The sequence below is a fragment of the Lissotriton vulgaris genome, chromosome 2_1, assembly GCF_964263255.1.
Source record: "Lissotriton vulgaris chromosome 2_1, aLisVul1.2, whole genome shotgun sequence".
NCBI classification, from domain to species: Eukaryota; Metazoa; Chordata; class Amphibia; order Caudata; family Salamandridae; genus Lissotriton; species Lissotriton vulgaris.
In genome coordinates, this window is record NC_141687.1 from 762,421,245 (window position 1) to 762,436,725 (window position 15,481).

A 15,481-nucleotide genomic window follows, 5' to 3' on the forward strand; every position below is an offset into this window, starting at 1 on the left:
TGAAATGCAAAAACGAAAATACACATGCCAAAAAAAGGTCTGCAGTGTGCATGCATTGCACACCAACACACCAGACACACACAACAAAGGCATTTCTTTAAGAAACCCAACAACAGAACCCCCCCAAAAAACACATTTCCCAACTCAATCCAATGCCGTCCATGCCCTAAATTATGCTTGAAAATGAAATACATTCAAAACACACCAAAGGACCAGTTTCTTCATCATGCACCCACCCATGACTAGCTCTGGGCCAACTGACTACTACTACCCACAACAATTTAAAAAAAAGGAATGATGAGTACCAACATTAAATTGTAGTTGCAGCACCTGCAATGCCCCCAATCAAACAGACACAACACCAACTTACTTGTAAAATATCAAATTCAAAAGTCCTCAAATCCAATGACAATGATGCAGCAGACACAAAGAGTGATCCTTCCAGCTCAGAATCCAAAGGCAGAATGAACAGGAGATGGACAAAGCAGGACTCCTTGCACAAAAAAGGACAGCCAAATGTCAATCTGAGGAGTTTTTTCCCTCCAAATCATCAATTACAGAGATTTTATGCTGCTACAGATGATATTCTTCTCCAAATTGAAAATTTTACGTGTTTGAGTTCTCGAGCTTCACCACACTTCTGCCGGATGTCGATGGCGCATCCAAAATGACGTGTTCGCGTTCTCACGCTCCCTGTCGCATTGGATATTGACGTGCTCGCGTCCTCACGCTCTCGCTCACAGTGGAGAATGACGTGTTTGAGATCTCATACTCTCGCGGTGCCTGATCACGAGACGAATGACGTGATCGTGGGCGCGAACTCTTGGAAGATAGCGCAAACAGCTACCAACATCTCGTGGAGCACGCGAACGGATCGGAAAACTCGTCGGCGAACGCGGGGATCCCAGTGAGGCGATCGAGTGCGAGAACGTATTTTCAAAGCGCGAGCATGAAAAAAATCTCCGCTACGCTGCGGATCGCGGAAATTTGAGCATTTTCACGCTCTCAGCAGAACACAAAAATGCCAAAATATCGCAATTTCCGCGAGTGGAACGGAATTTGACGCCCACCCCTAATAGGAAGGTGAAGGAGGAAAATGTTTTTCCATTTAGTTAGAAGTTTTGAGTTAAATATAAAGTCCATTTTCTTCAAGGCACTAGACAGGCTGTGGTAGTTGTCCGCTATTAGAGTTTCCGGGTGAAGTTTCAATAATTTATGTTTTAGATTTTTCTTAGCATTCTTAGAGATATTTGTCAGATAAACAATGCTCCATGAGTTAGAGCCATGACTCATGAGAGCAGAGTTAGGGGTATTGTGAGGGGGTTTAGTTGGAGACATGATCATTACAAGAACAGAATAGTTGTATTCTTATGAATGAAGGGTTTCTGTTAGAATACCATGCCGGAAGTGGAGAGCCACAACAAATGTGAAAGTGCTGGACAATAATTACAGAGCATTATGAGAATTCAATATAAAACACTTCAGAGACTTATTCTGTAAGGGGTGGTTCTGCAGAGGTGCTCCACAGAGATGGCTGTAGACCAAGGAAGGATAGGAGCCATCAGGGCCGGACTGGCCATAGCGGGCACCGGGCAATCCCCCGGTGCGCCGCATGGGTGGGAGCCGGTTTTGGGCCCCTGGGGGCCGATTTTGTTACAGGGCCAGTTTTGCAGCCGAAAACCGGCCCCGGCAAAGAGCTCGGCGGCACCTCCAACCCCCCCTAGTGGGGAGGGGGGCTGGGGCGAGCACTTTGCCAGGGCCGGTTGTGGTTCCCAGTCCGGCCCTGGGAGCCATCAGGGATTAATGCTGGGTGGTGGGAGAGGAGATTACAGTTGTTGTGCCAGTTAGTAAAAAAGTAGGAGTTTTGTGAATGGAGGGGTGTGGAAAATACCTAAAATTACTGTTCAAGAAAGGCCGACCACTTGGATTCAGTGAAATTCTTCCTTGTGTGGAGGGAAGGAAGTCTTTCTTCTGTATCTAGGATAATATTTTCAAAGTTCTACTTCAGTTTTGATTAAAAACCAATTCCCCTATTCATTGGGCAGCCAATCGCCATCTTGAGAAGCCAAGCCCGAAATGTAGAATAGAGAGAGTCTTTCAAAATGGAGGGTAGGCTGGGGCCCAACACAAAGCATCCCAATTCAGAGGAGAACACAATGCTCCCAAGTGAAACAGAAGTAGAAACACTTATCCCCCTAGCGCGGTAAGAACCATGTGGACTCAGTCCAAAGACATCCTAACTCTATGTTTATGTTTATGTGTTTATGTTTATGTTTGTATGCTTATATAGCGCTCGATTGCCCCGACGTCTTGGCGCTGGGGCATGTGGACAAGAGGACAGGAGAGGCCTATGCGGCTGTAAACAGCCAGGTTTTCAGACTCTTCCTGAAAAGCTGAAGGTTGGGTTGAAGCTTCATACAAAGTGGCAGTTTATTCCAAAGCTCAGCCGCACAGTGTGTTATTGCTCTGCCCCCCCATCTTGCCTGTCTTATCTTCGTAGTTTTAATGAGACCTAGACTAGCCGATCTAAGAACGCGTGGGGGAATGTAAGGTGAAAATAGTTTTTGAATGTCCTCGGCACCGCCACCATGAATTGCCTTATGCACAAGGCTTAGGGATTTAAATTCTATGCGCTGTTTAATGGGGAGCCAATGAAGTGATTTGATTCCAGCAGAGGTTGGCTGTGCTCTGGGCATGCCCAGAAGAAGTCTTGTTGCAGCATTTTGTAGGGATTGCAGTTTTTGCAATTGGAATTTGTCGATTCCCAGAAATAGAGCATTACAATAATCCAGTTTGGATAGAAAAAGAGCTACCATCACTGTCTTTTGTAGCTCTTGAGAAATGTACGGAAAAAAAATTCTCAGGGGTTTTAAGAGAAAAAAACACAATGAGATAAGGCTATTTACCTGGGAACCAAAGTTCAATTTATCATCAAAGATGATCCCTAAGTTCCTGACCTTCTCTACTGGGCGGGCACATTCTCCAGCTTCAGTTGGCCACCAGGACCGGTTCCACAGGAGCTGGCCCGGCCCAAACTCCATCACCTCTGTCTTATCAGTATTTATTTTCAGAAAACTCGGACTCATCCAGGACATGATCTCTAGGCAGTCCAGTCGACCAGAGGGGCTCCAAAAGTTCGAGCCGGTCGGGCAGGTCAGACAAACACACCCTGTGCCGAGAAGAACCGGCCTCTATCCAACCTCCGGTACAAGCCCAGGCACAGGAAGAGGCCGCAGCAAGACAGCCAGTACGCTGCTAGGTGTGGTCACTCCTCCTCCGACACGGGCTGGGGTGATCCACGACCCTGCAGAGACCATGGAGCGAAACAGCCATGTCCGGATCAAGACCATGTGTTGGCTTGGTAAATTGCACATTTATTTTATTGGCTATATTTTGAAATTGATATTTTATTTTGCTTGATGGCTTGTGGGGTTTGGAAAGGGATTGGGTGAGTGCTGTTATTTTATTCAATGTAAAATGTTATTTAAAAAGAAAAAAATGAAGCATTAAATTTCTCTCAGACACATGCAGATGGTAATCATTTGTAAGCCAGTTCATTCAGTTTACACTCTGTTTCTCCGTGTACCTTCGTCAAGGTCTTTTACTCTGGCCCTTCCCCCAATCCGATCTCTAGTACAATAATGCGTCTGTTCCAAATAAACAATGCAAGGGAACACCTGCAAGAAACGTTGAGTTAGCAGAAAAATGAAATCAACTTCATGTAGCATAGTGAAATAAAGGCCTACTCATGACAAGTTTAAACTTTCATTTCAATGGTGTATATTTAATTTGTGTGTGCACATTAAACACAAATGAATATACGTTTGTAATGCATTAGGGTTCAAACTACATGTAATTTTCAATAAGGCATCATAATATTCAGCTGTAAATATGACAGAAAACCACATTAAAATCAAATAATAGGAATATTAATGTACACATCACATACATCTTTTATAGTTTCTAGTAGGATTACTTTCTACATATGTGAGGATGGTTTTAATCACAGTTTCAATTAATTCAAGGTTATTCACAAGAAGTAGCACACATAGTAGGAAAGTCACATTTCATCTCTTTGGTGAGTACATTATCTATTAAATATTAATTGTTCTTTATCAGCATACTTAATTATGATAATAGATAGGTAAGTGCTCTAACCCTACAATGAAGGCAATCCTTAACAATGTCAAGTGCAACACTTACATTTATTTGTTAAAACATATAGGAATCACGAGGTAAGTGATTTTCATGCTGTGTGTTTCTTAAGTGTCTGTGATGTATAAATGGCGGGCACCAATAGCAAAGGCAGTTTTTCTGGCTCTTCCTTTATGGCACTTCTGGATGACAAGACTCACTAGGGCTTGGCTTCAAATGGTGGGGTTCCAGGGCAAGTTCGACTGTATTAAAAGCAGTCACAAATCCGCAGAAAGTAATTAAACAAGCAATGTGACTTGTGGTTCCTCCCTTTACAGCATTATTTCATAGATGTCCCCACAGCCTTCAAATTCTGAAATGTGGAGTACGACTGGTTGAAATGGATGTACGTTGCATGTATATCCGACACTGACTATATGCGGAAGTGCTATTGAAGCCTTACAAAAACACCTCCAGAAGAGTGAAAACTTTCACAAACGGGCAGCCACATCTGGCTTGCGATTTGTTTAGGCTCCTTCACAAGCCCAGCAGTATATTTTGTCACAGATCACTTCACAAGAGGAATAAAAGGTTTTGACACTCTGGCTGCTTTGATAAAAAATATCTTCTGTTTTGAAGTTTGGAGCTAAGTGTGTGTGTGTTGACTTCTATCTATGGGAGAAATAAAGGAAATAGTGTATAGTAATAATACTACTACCAAGCCTTCTACTCCCTTGGCAAATAGTTGTATGTCAGATTATTGTTCTACAGAAATCCTGTTTTACAAAATCACTTAGTCAAAATATTGACTACACAACATCTTCAAAGTAAGTATCTATAGATAAATATAGATTTACTATTCCTAACTCAAGGTCAATTTACTTTGAAGATATATAAATTGTCAAGGCACATACATGTGGAGTTAACTATATTAAATCTGTGCGTATCCTTACATACTTACCTTCACAACATTGATGTAGTTTTTCACTTGCTATATTTTTGAAGCACAATATTTCGGTTGCGATCTGCTGGTAGACTACCTTGGCAAAACTCATTGATGGCGCAAAATTGACATCCTTGAGCATTGGATCGAGCAACGGTTACATGCTTCATTTTTTAATACAACATTCTGGTCCACATGCATCAAGGTATTCGCAAACGGTGCGAATCTGTAAATTCGGCTGTTTGAGATTCCTAAATATCTTTTTGGGATGCATCAAACATTTTTGGGAAAATCCCTATTTTTAGCGAATTCCAAAAATGCGATTGCTTTTAAGGAATCGCAAATTTGCGATTCCTTAAAAGCAATGCATGATTGCATTTTAAATTGCGAATTCGCAATTAGGGGGTGCAAATTACCACGAGGCTGAACCTCGTGGTAATTTGCGAAAAAGTTTAAAAATGCTCAAAATTGCATTTTAAACACTGTAATGTTACAGACACACATGTCCTTAGGACATGTGTGTGTGAAACATGCACTTAAAAATGCATTTCAGAGGTGCAGGGGGGGTCATTTGAACCCCCCCTGCACCCATGTAATGCATGAACATTTTGCAAATCGCAAATAGAAATTCGCAAAATGTCAATGCTTCCCATTGATTCCTATGGGCCTTTTGGCCCATAGGAATCAATGGGAATTGCGAAATCGCGAATTAGAATTCGCATAATCCTTGCGATTCGGTAAAAATTGCGATTTTCACCGAATCGCGAAAATTATGCTAATAAATTAATGCATCCCATTTTGCGATTCCTTATTTGCGATTCCCTATTTTTCGCAAATAAGGAATCGCAAAATGTCCCGATGATGCATGTAGCCCTTAGTATTTTGGCATGGGTACAGCAATATTATTGCAATACGATGGTCACTTTGACTATGTTGAGAAACATGTTGTACACGCGTGCAATGCATGTATAGCTCTGCAAACATCTCTTTTCAACATCCCATTCAGTAAAACTTGCCAAATGACCCTAATGCCTATCCGTAGATGGTTAGCACGAGGGATTCGGAGCTCACAGGACTGGGCCTGTGACCAGACATTCTTGGAGGTGTTGAAGATTCTACTGTGTTTTTCTCTTCCTCCGAGATGAGTCAAGTAATAGTTTTGTTTGAAATGTCTGGAACGGTGACCCAGGGGTTAGAATTCCAGCATTTTTTTGTGAAAAGAAATGTAAAGAGGGTCACGAAGCCGTAACAATCTACTGTGTTTTGTGATGGTTAAGTGGTTGCGTTAGCTAACCCACGACCAGCCTTCTTTCACCCAGCACTGAGCTTTGTGCTCAAGGATAGCGTGAACATAAATAAAACGCACGTTATGGAGGTGCAAATTAACAAAACTCAATCAGCTGTCTCTCTGAAGGGAGTACTTACTTCAGCTTGGAGAAAGAAACATAAACTGCCAATCTGCATTCTCCCTAACTGTCTCCCCATCCCACTGTCTGTGCTCACCCCCTTTTTAGGTTTCACCTGGGTGAGCTTGCATTTGCGCAAGCGCTCTAGCTTATGAGACTCCTGTATTTAGTAATGAACTAGGAACCCGCCCATTGTTTGCCATTGGTTGGCATCATTGTCGCTCTTATGTGCTGTCTTCTAATTAGGCAGCACTTGCAGATTAATTTTGCCTGATTAGTGTCACTATGCTGGCCATCAGCTGCTTTCACTTTGGACCATATGTATAAAGCAAAATTGCATTCGCAAATGCCGAAATTCGCAGAATTTCGGCGTTTGTGAATGCAATTTTGCCAAATGGTATGTATTAAGGCAAAATAAGGAATCGCAAAATTTGCGATTCCTTATTTTGCAATTGCACTTAAGGAATCGCAAATTTTGCGATTCCTTAAATGCAATGTAAGAAGCACCAAAAAGTGCAATTTGGCCTTACGGAATCGCAAATTACCACCAACTTCAAGTTGGTGGTAATTTGCGATTTCTTTGAAAAATGCACTTTTTTGCATTTTTCAAAGTGCAATGTGAAGCACATACATGCCCTTAGGGCATGTATGTGCGCCACGTGTGCATCCATGCTTATTTCAGGGGTGCATCAGGGTGTCCTTGACACCCCTGCACCCTTGAAATTATTCTCAATTTGCGATTCTCAAATTGCGAATCGCAAATTGAGAATAACTTCCTATTCATTCCTATGGGCCTCCTGGCCCATAGGAAGGAATTTTTTACATACATCCCTGTTTGCAATTCTCAAATAGCGATTTCTAAAAAATCGCTATTTGATAATCACAAATCAGGATGTTGATACATATGGCCCTTTGACTCTGGTATTATTTTTTCTTAAAAGAAACAACACTATGACGATGTCAACGCTGGCCGCATCATAAGGCTTTTTATTTAACTTCTCTTTACCCCGTCCCTGTTTCTTCTTCCCTACATTTGCCCCCCCCCATCGCCTGTTTCATCTCTTCTGTTCCCATTCATAGCGCTTTTTTAATTATCCAATAATCTCTCCCCTCCTTTCCGGTTATAGCCACCCAATCACAGCCTCCCTAACAACTGCACCGGATAGGGTGAAATAATTTTTTTTTAATGTGTTTTTATTTCGGGACAAATATAGCAGCAATATACAGTACGATCACATACAGAATACATATCGTGCTTAGATCAAGTTGCAGACACCGGGCAAATATGTGCTGCGACATTGAATGCAACTGAAAGGCTAAAGACGCTGCATATCCCTATTCAAAGTGAACACGTAACAGTGATCAATGAAAAACATAACCATTAACCCCTTCCCTGCGGCGGCAATTCCGCTGCAGCGCTGGGGAGGGGGGGACTCCGTCACGAGCCGCGGTTGCGCTGTGCTCATGACGGAGCGGTTCCGTCATGGCCCCGCCCGCTCAATAGAACGCGCCGCGCAGGCGCGGCGGCAGGGCCATGACGGAACCGCTCCGTCATGAGCACAGTGCAACCGCGGCTCATGCCGGAGCGGCTCGGTCATGAGGCTGGAACCGGTTAAAAACTGGTAGCAGTTTGCAGTGCAGTACTTCTTATATATCCTCTAACAACAGAGACCGGCGTAGTCCTACATCTAAATCCATCCCATTCCCCCCTCTGAATGGATCACTTATGTACTCAATAACAAGGTACAGAGGACTTGCCCCAATGCACTTCCCGTAATAAGTAGCCAGATGATGTCCCAGGCCACAGAGGTGACCACGCACAGTCAACATACAACTATAAACCCCGTCCCCCTATGAGACCAGTCATGGGTCCCTTGATCGCTAAGAACTCCACCATAAGGACACTGCAGCATGCGCCTGAAAGTTTCTTATCCCAAAAAGGTGCCTGATATGCGAGAGAAAACTGGCCAAAGGGCAAACCTCTGCTCGAGCATCGATGTGAACTGGCCTCCAGGACTCTTGGGCCCTCACCCAGAAGTCACCTTCACTGTAGACAGGAGGCCCCCACAGTGTCAATCTGTGAGCTGTGCAAGGGACCTCCACCAGGGCCGGTCCTAGGATATGTGGGGCCCCAAGCAGAATAGGAACATGTGAGGCCCCTAAGCAGATTCGACGCAGGATCGGATCGGACTGGCTAAGAAAGTTATTTTTTTCCTTTAAATTACAATTTACCCCCGCCCTCACAGTTAACAGCTAACAACCATTGCACAACGCAGCCGCGGCCGACTCATGCCGTCTGCGACTGGGTTCTGTCAATGGTTGTTAGCAATTTAAGCTAAATGAGTAAATACAATTAATTATTTTACTTTCACCTTGTTGTTTTGACCAATAAGTAGCTCCTTCACACACACTTGCATAGAGTCACAATTGCTATGCAGAACCATTGCTCTTTGTGCTCTGCAAAGATGCCATATTTTGAATGATCCTATAATCCGAACACCCTTTTGACCCACAGACAGGCACAGTGTGAGAATTCTACTGCCTGCAGCCTCAACTCCAAAGTGCTCAACTGTAGCCTGTCATAAACACCTGGAGTCGACTCAGTGAAAAGGGTGCATCATCCAAGAGTAATATGCTGTGAAATAAAGTACACAAACACACATGCTGGAAATAGCTAGCACTCTGCAAAATTAAGTAAAGCATGGGAAATATATACAGGAACAAAATTACTGTCATGGATTACCCTAACAGCAGGACCACTGGAATTGTGGGGCAGGAGAGGGTTAAATTATGTGGCATGGTGAGTAAATTATGTGGCAAGGAAAGGCAAATTATGCGGCATAATCTGGCACATTTTGAAATAGTATTACTTAATTTTTTTGCCATTTTTAAACTTGGTAACACTGTTTGGGCAATGGTTGCACCCCATTATTACCAATTTAAAACCCAAATTTAGCAGTGGGAAACAGAAAGTTGACTATTCCCGCTTCTGTACCAAAATAAAAGGGGCCCCCATTAGGGAGTTAGTTAGCTAAAAAAGTGTCCCATGTTTGCAAACTAACGAAGTTTTCAACTTGTAAAGACCTGCTGTATAGGTTTTTTGTAAGGTATGGAAGGACTGCACTGATTTGAGTTTGCTGCAGGCAATTTTTCCTTATTATCATGAAAATCAACAGTAAAAACCGCCTCACTTGACCTTGAAGCAGGTCAACAACTAGCCAAACAAGCACTGGCATAGCCAATAGGTCTCGCTTTTGGGACCTTATAAGTATTTAGTGAGGCAGCACAATACCCTTGGTGCAACAACATTAACTTTTGCATGGTTTAAAACTTATAAGGTCCCAAAGGCAAGACCTATATGGTCGGGTACTCCCTATGGCCCCTCTCAATACTTTAAAAAAACCCTGGCGCAAGGTTAGTCCCGCCCCCGTCTTCCCTCTCTTTGCCCCAGGGATTAGACAACCAGACTAAGAGTTTGTAAATTATTTGGATTAGGGGGGAGTGACCCCCCCGGCCGTATTTATTAACAGTACAAACAAATATTTCAAACCATTTGTTACAGAAAAAATTTTAACGCAGAAAGTACAGTTTACATTGATAGACACATGTTGTTGAAAGAGCTAACCTTAACACATGCTAATACGGAAGGCACTTTTACCATAAATCTAACAATGGACGATATGACTTTCTGCATGTCCCTTTGAGCCTGACGGCAAAGTCAACGTCTGGCAAGCTTCTCTCCCTTCCCTCCTTCAGTCCCAAGGGTACTGCCACTATTACTCCTGGAGCAAGGTTGCGCAGGGGGTCCAGCTTATCGGACGGATCTTTTTCCCCCGGGCCCCCCCTACGCCCGGTCCTTGAACTCCATAAAAGGGGGAGCAGACTGCTGCGCATGCGGGTATGGGGGTAGCCCCAGGCCCACTGGGAAGATGACTCCCCCGGCCCCCATACCCCGACAGCCTACTTTCCGGCTGTCACTACCCCCGAGTTACATGGTACTGACCGCTAAGACCGCAGACCATGCTTACCAGTGTTGACCTTACCGCCTGACCAAGGACACCTAAATACGACAATAGCTAAGCATGCAAATTACATATCCATTTTATTTACATTATCACAGCTCGAAGATCACAACCTGTGGAATAAAAAATTTTTAGGTCATAAAAAGAACTATATACAGTATGGATAGAAAAACAACTACCCAGAAATCCTGCTTTTAGGGGATGGTGGGTGGGCAAACGATTAAACGGACATGGAGCGCACTCGCAGATGCAAAGAGGGAGGCAGCCGCGAAACAAAGAGGCTGTCTCCCTCGCAGGCTCCCCCCTTTAAGGGTTGGGGAGCCAGGGGTACTTCCGGGGAGATCTCTTGAACCCAAAGCATTGAAATGCTTCCGGTTCGCTGATGTGGTGCGGGGGCGCGATTGGCTACTAAAAAGGGGGGGGGGGGGGCGAGGGCAGCACCACTGATGACGCGTTTCCTCACCCTCTCCCTCCTTGTGAATCGGGGCTAGGGGGACCGCCATAATGGCGGCCCGTCCCATTCTGGTCCTGACTCCTGCAATATAGTCGGGTACTCCCTATGGCCCCTCTCAATACTTTAAAAAAACCCTGGCGCAAGGTTAGTCCCACCCCGGTCTTCCCTCTCTTTGCCCCAGGAATTGGACAACCAGACTAAGAGTTTGTAAGTTATTTGGATTAGGGGGGAATGACCCCCCCGGCCGTATTTATTAACAGTACAAACAAATATTTCAAACCATTTGTTACAGAAAAAATTTAAACGCAGAAAGTACAGTTTACATTGATAGACACATGTTGTTGAAAGAGCTAACCTTAACACATGCGAATACACAAGGCACTCCTACCATAAATCTAACAATGGACGATATGACTTTCTGCGTATCCCTTTGAGCCTGATGGCAAAGTCAACGTCTGGCAAGCTTCTCTCCCCTCCCTCCTTCAGTCCCAAGGGTACTGCCACTATTACTCCTGGAGCAAGGTTGCGCAGGGGGTCCAGCTTATCAGATGGATCTTTTTCCCCCGGGACCCCCTACGCCCGGTCCTTGAACTCCATAAAAGGGGGGTGCAGACTGCTGCGCCTACTTACCGGCTGTCACTACCCCTGGCTGTCACTACCCCCGGAGTTACATGGTACTGACCGCTAAGACCGCAGACTATGCTTACCAGTGTTGACCTTACCACCACAGGCCAGCATAGTTGACCGACTATCTGCCCCCCCCCCCTCCTGCAACTAGGAAGGTCCTGAACTCTGTCTCAAATCCCTAAGCCAGGCTATGATGTCAAGTCAAGTCAAATTTGTTTTTTCGTGATAAACACATAAAAGCATTTACTTACATAGAAATCCATTAAAAAACTTGATTTGTGTTTCTTAAAAATAGAACTATAGACGTTTAAAAATACATCAATTGAATCATAAGTTAAGAGTGTTGAAATATAAAAAACTTAAAAATGCAGATGTTTTTATAGCACGTTATTTACAATAGTCTGCTTATAAGTTTTTGTCTGATGGACCATGACCACCTCAGATATTTGGCAGTGGCTATTAATATAGGCAATGATGAATTAGTGCGAATAATTCTTAATGCTACCGCACTACTTGTCGTTCCTAAGTTTTTACACATAGGAGTTAGCTAAATACGTCTGGGTTCCACATATGATTTACATACAAATAAAAAGTGCCCAATGGTTTCATTAAGCACTCCACAAGATGGACAAATTTTAGTTGATAGGCTGCCCCACCTGCCAGTCAGAGATCTCAATGGGATAACACCTGCTCTGATCTGGAAGAGCAACCTCCTGTCCCTTGGGTTGGTAATAACATCCCAATACGGTTCAAAATTGGGGAGGGACTTTGCTTCCAAAAATCTTCCTGCCATAGACTCTGGGTTGGTTTCATTCCAGATTCGTCCTGCCACCCTGTCCCAATAGATCTTTTTAAGGACTTGTTTTGATGGAAAAGAAGCACTCTCTGGATCCCTAAGCCAGGCTATGATGTCATCCATAAATGCATGATTCCCTTTATGTGAAAGATACACCCCGTCCTGAAGAAAAAACTGTTCTCCCTTGATGTATCTGTGTGATATTGTTTTTACCCTAGGGGTCCTAAACAATTTGTTGAATTTGTTGTTGAGCCGCTTTACCGCGTGATTCAACGCTCTGACTGATTCGCCCCCCCCGCCACTGGAACCTCGGTATCATGTGTGACCACGCTATTATGGACTGAGGACACTGTTTCGCTAGCCACCCCACTTCCTTGAGTAACTCTTCAGTCAATTGCCTCCTACCTATTCTTGCCAAATCATTGCCCCCCAAGTGCAGGATCCAGATAGCAGGTGGTCCCGAGCTTGCGCATAAAGCATGGTTCACCAGTTCTCTGAATTGTCCCACGCACAAACCCCCCGGCCCAAAAAATGACATTTTTGACCCTAGTCTTGACACCTTATCTTTGATGGATCCTGTAAAGAAAGACTTCAGACGGCGAACATATGAATGTCCTATCACCCAGATTCCTTGGTTCTTCTGGTGCGAAGAGTAAACTTGCGTCACGTCTTTGATTGCTTCGCCGAGGCGGCCCCCGAATGTAAAGACGCATGTTTCTCTCCTGAGTCGCAGGGTGAAGAAACTGCAAGTAACACAGAAGAGAGAAAAGAGGGGGGTCAATGCAACGCCACGCCGGCCTGTCATGCAAATACACAACGCAACATCCAGTGCAAAACAAAACGGCCCCATTTCTTGAGTCACAAGAAAAGGGTATGGGCCACTGCGCCTAAATGAAAATTGCTACCCTGATCCTACAGTAAGTGCAGCCGCACATATCTTTTATAGCAGTTGGAAGTCCACCTGCCAATCCTCTTAACATGTTCTTGTCCCAGGCCTTTTGCTGTTGCCTCTGAGGCTGCACCTATCCTGAAAGAGTGTGTCCCAAGATTGGCGGGATCCAAACCTGCCTCCTGGAGCGCTTTAATCATCACTCTCCTGAACTGGAACACTGTAAGGGGGGGTCTTATCCTTGTGTATGAACAGTGGTCCCTCTAAAATTGGAGCCCTTTGGGCCATGAATGCCTCTAACCTGGTGACCGGGCAGCATGCCGTGTTCCCTGCCCTGTGCACGACTACGGAGTCCCCCCTACCCTCCTGATCGGTTTTAGATTTTGGTATGGAAATCAAAACAGAGTCTTCGCCCAATTTTACGTGCCCCGCTTGGATCCCTCCCAGCCAATCCCGCTTATTTCTTGCGACTAGCTCACCTACCCTGAAAGCTCCGTAGAATGCTAAGCAAAAAGCTGCCTGAAAAAGGACTGCCTCGCTAAGTGAAGTACAGACCCGTGGTAAAGCCATTACCAATTTTCCTAGTATGTCTAGGCCCACAGGCCTCCTTACATCAGGTTCCGCCCTCCGCAGGCGTTGCCACCCTTTCAAGACCTGCTGTACCACAAAGCGTTTCGTGGGGTCACCTTCTCCGCGCAACTTCGCAAAATAATGAATTGCTGCAATGTGTCTCCTTGCGGCTGCTACTGTGCGTCCCTGTTCCCACATGAAAGCAAGATACGCTACCACTGAGTCATGATCTAGCCATTTGCCGCCCCACTGATCCCCTAGGAAAAGACAAAATTCACCAAACGCCCCTTCATATGCGCTCCTTGTCCTAGGCGCTAGGCCTGCAGCCACGAGGTGCGGTACTCTGGGGCACCAAGTTGCCAGAGTCGTTCTGGGAAAGGTGTCGGGTGGGGCTCTGTCTCTGGGATGTGTGCCCTGAAAGCCTGCATTTTAAAACGAGACAATGCGTCAGCTGCATGGTTCAAAACCCCCGGGACGTGTTTTGCTCGGAAGATAATTTTTAACCTCACGCACTGCAACACTATTTCCTTCAGTAGGCGTAGCAACATTCCACATTTCGCTGATTGACTGTTTATGCATTCCACCACTCCCATGTTGTCAGACCAAAATATGACAGACTGGTCTCTCAATGCGTCCGCCCAAACAACCAACGCTACCAGGATCGGGAAGAGTTCTAGGAAAGTGATGTTGCTGGTGAGCCCTGAATGTTTCCACCAAACCGGCCAATGTTCTGCTACCCAATCGTGCCCTAGAATGGCTCCAAACCCCTCGCTGCCTGCCGCGTCGGTCATAAGACCTAGTTCGGGGCTGGACAAGGGCAGGCTAGGCCACACTACTTTGCCATTAAAATCCTGCAGGAAAGACTTCCATATCTGCATGTCCTGCCCGACCTCCTTGGTTAACCTAGTGTGGTGGTGTTTCTCCTTGAGACCAGACATGGCGTGAGCAATAGTACGAGAGAACGGACGCGCCATGGGAATGATGCGCGAAGCAAAATTCAGTTGGCCCACCACTTGCTGCAATTGATGTAGCGTGACCTTCTCTCTGCCAATGCAGCATTCCAAAGCGCGCCAAAACTCCCTAACCTTGTCACGTGGCAACCTGGACACCCCCTCAACAGAGTCTAACTCGATCCCGAGAAATTCAATGAGGGTTGTTGGGCTCACCGTTTTATCAGGTGCCAATGGAACGCCAAACTCCTGCATGAGATCACAAAATTGCTGCAAGGCTGACCTGCATTCCCCTGAGCCTGGGGCCCCCAGGAAAAGAAAATCATCCAGGTAATGGAGGACCCATTGATGTCCGGACTTGTCCCTGAATGACCATTCTAAGAAGGACCTGAATTTTTCAAAATAGGCGCAGGACACTGAGCATCCCATTGGCATGCACTTGTCCACATAGTACTTGCCCTCAAACTGGAATCCTAGAAGGTGACAATCAGCGGGGTGAACCGGTAGCAAGCGAAAAGCGGACTCAATGTCAGACTTTGCAAGCAGGGCCCCCTTACCTAAGGTTCTCAACATGGCCACTGCCTGATCAAAAGACGCGTACTTGACACTACATAGTGCATCTGCAATTGCATCATTCACAGAGCTGCCCCTAGGAGCGGATAGGTTGTGGATTAATCTGAATTCGCCCAG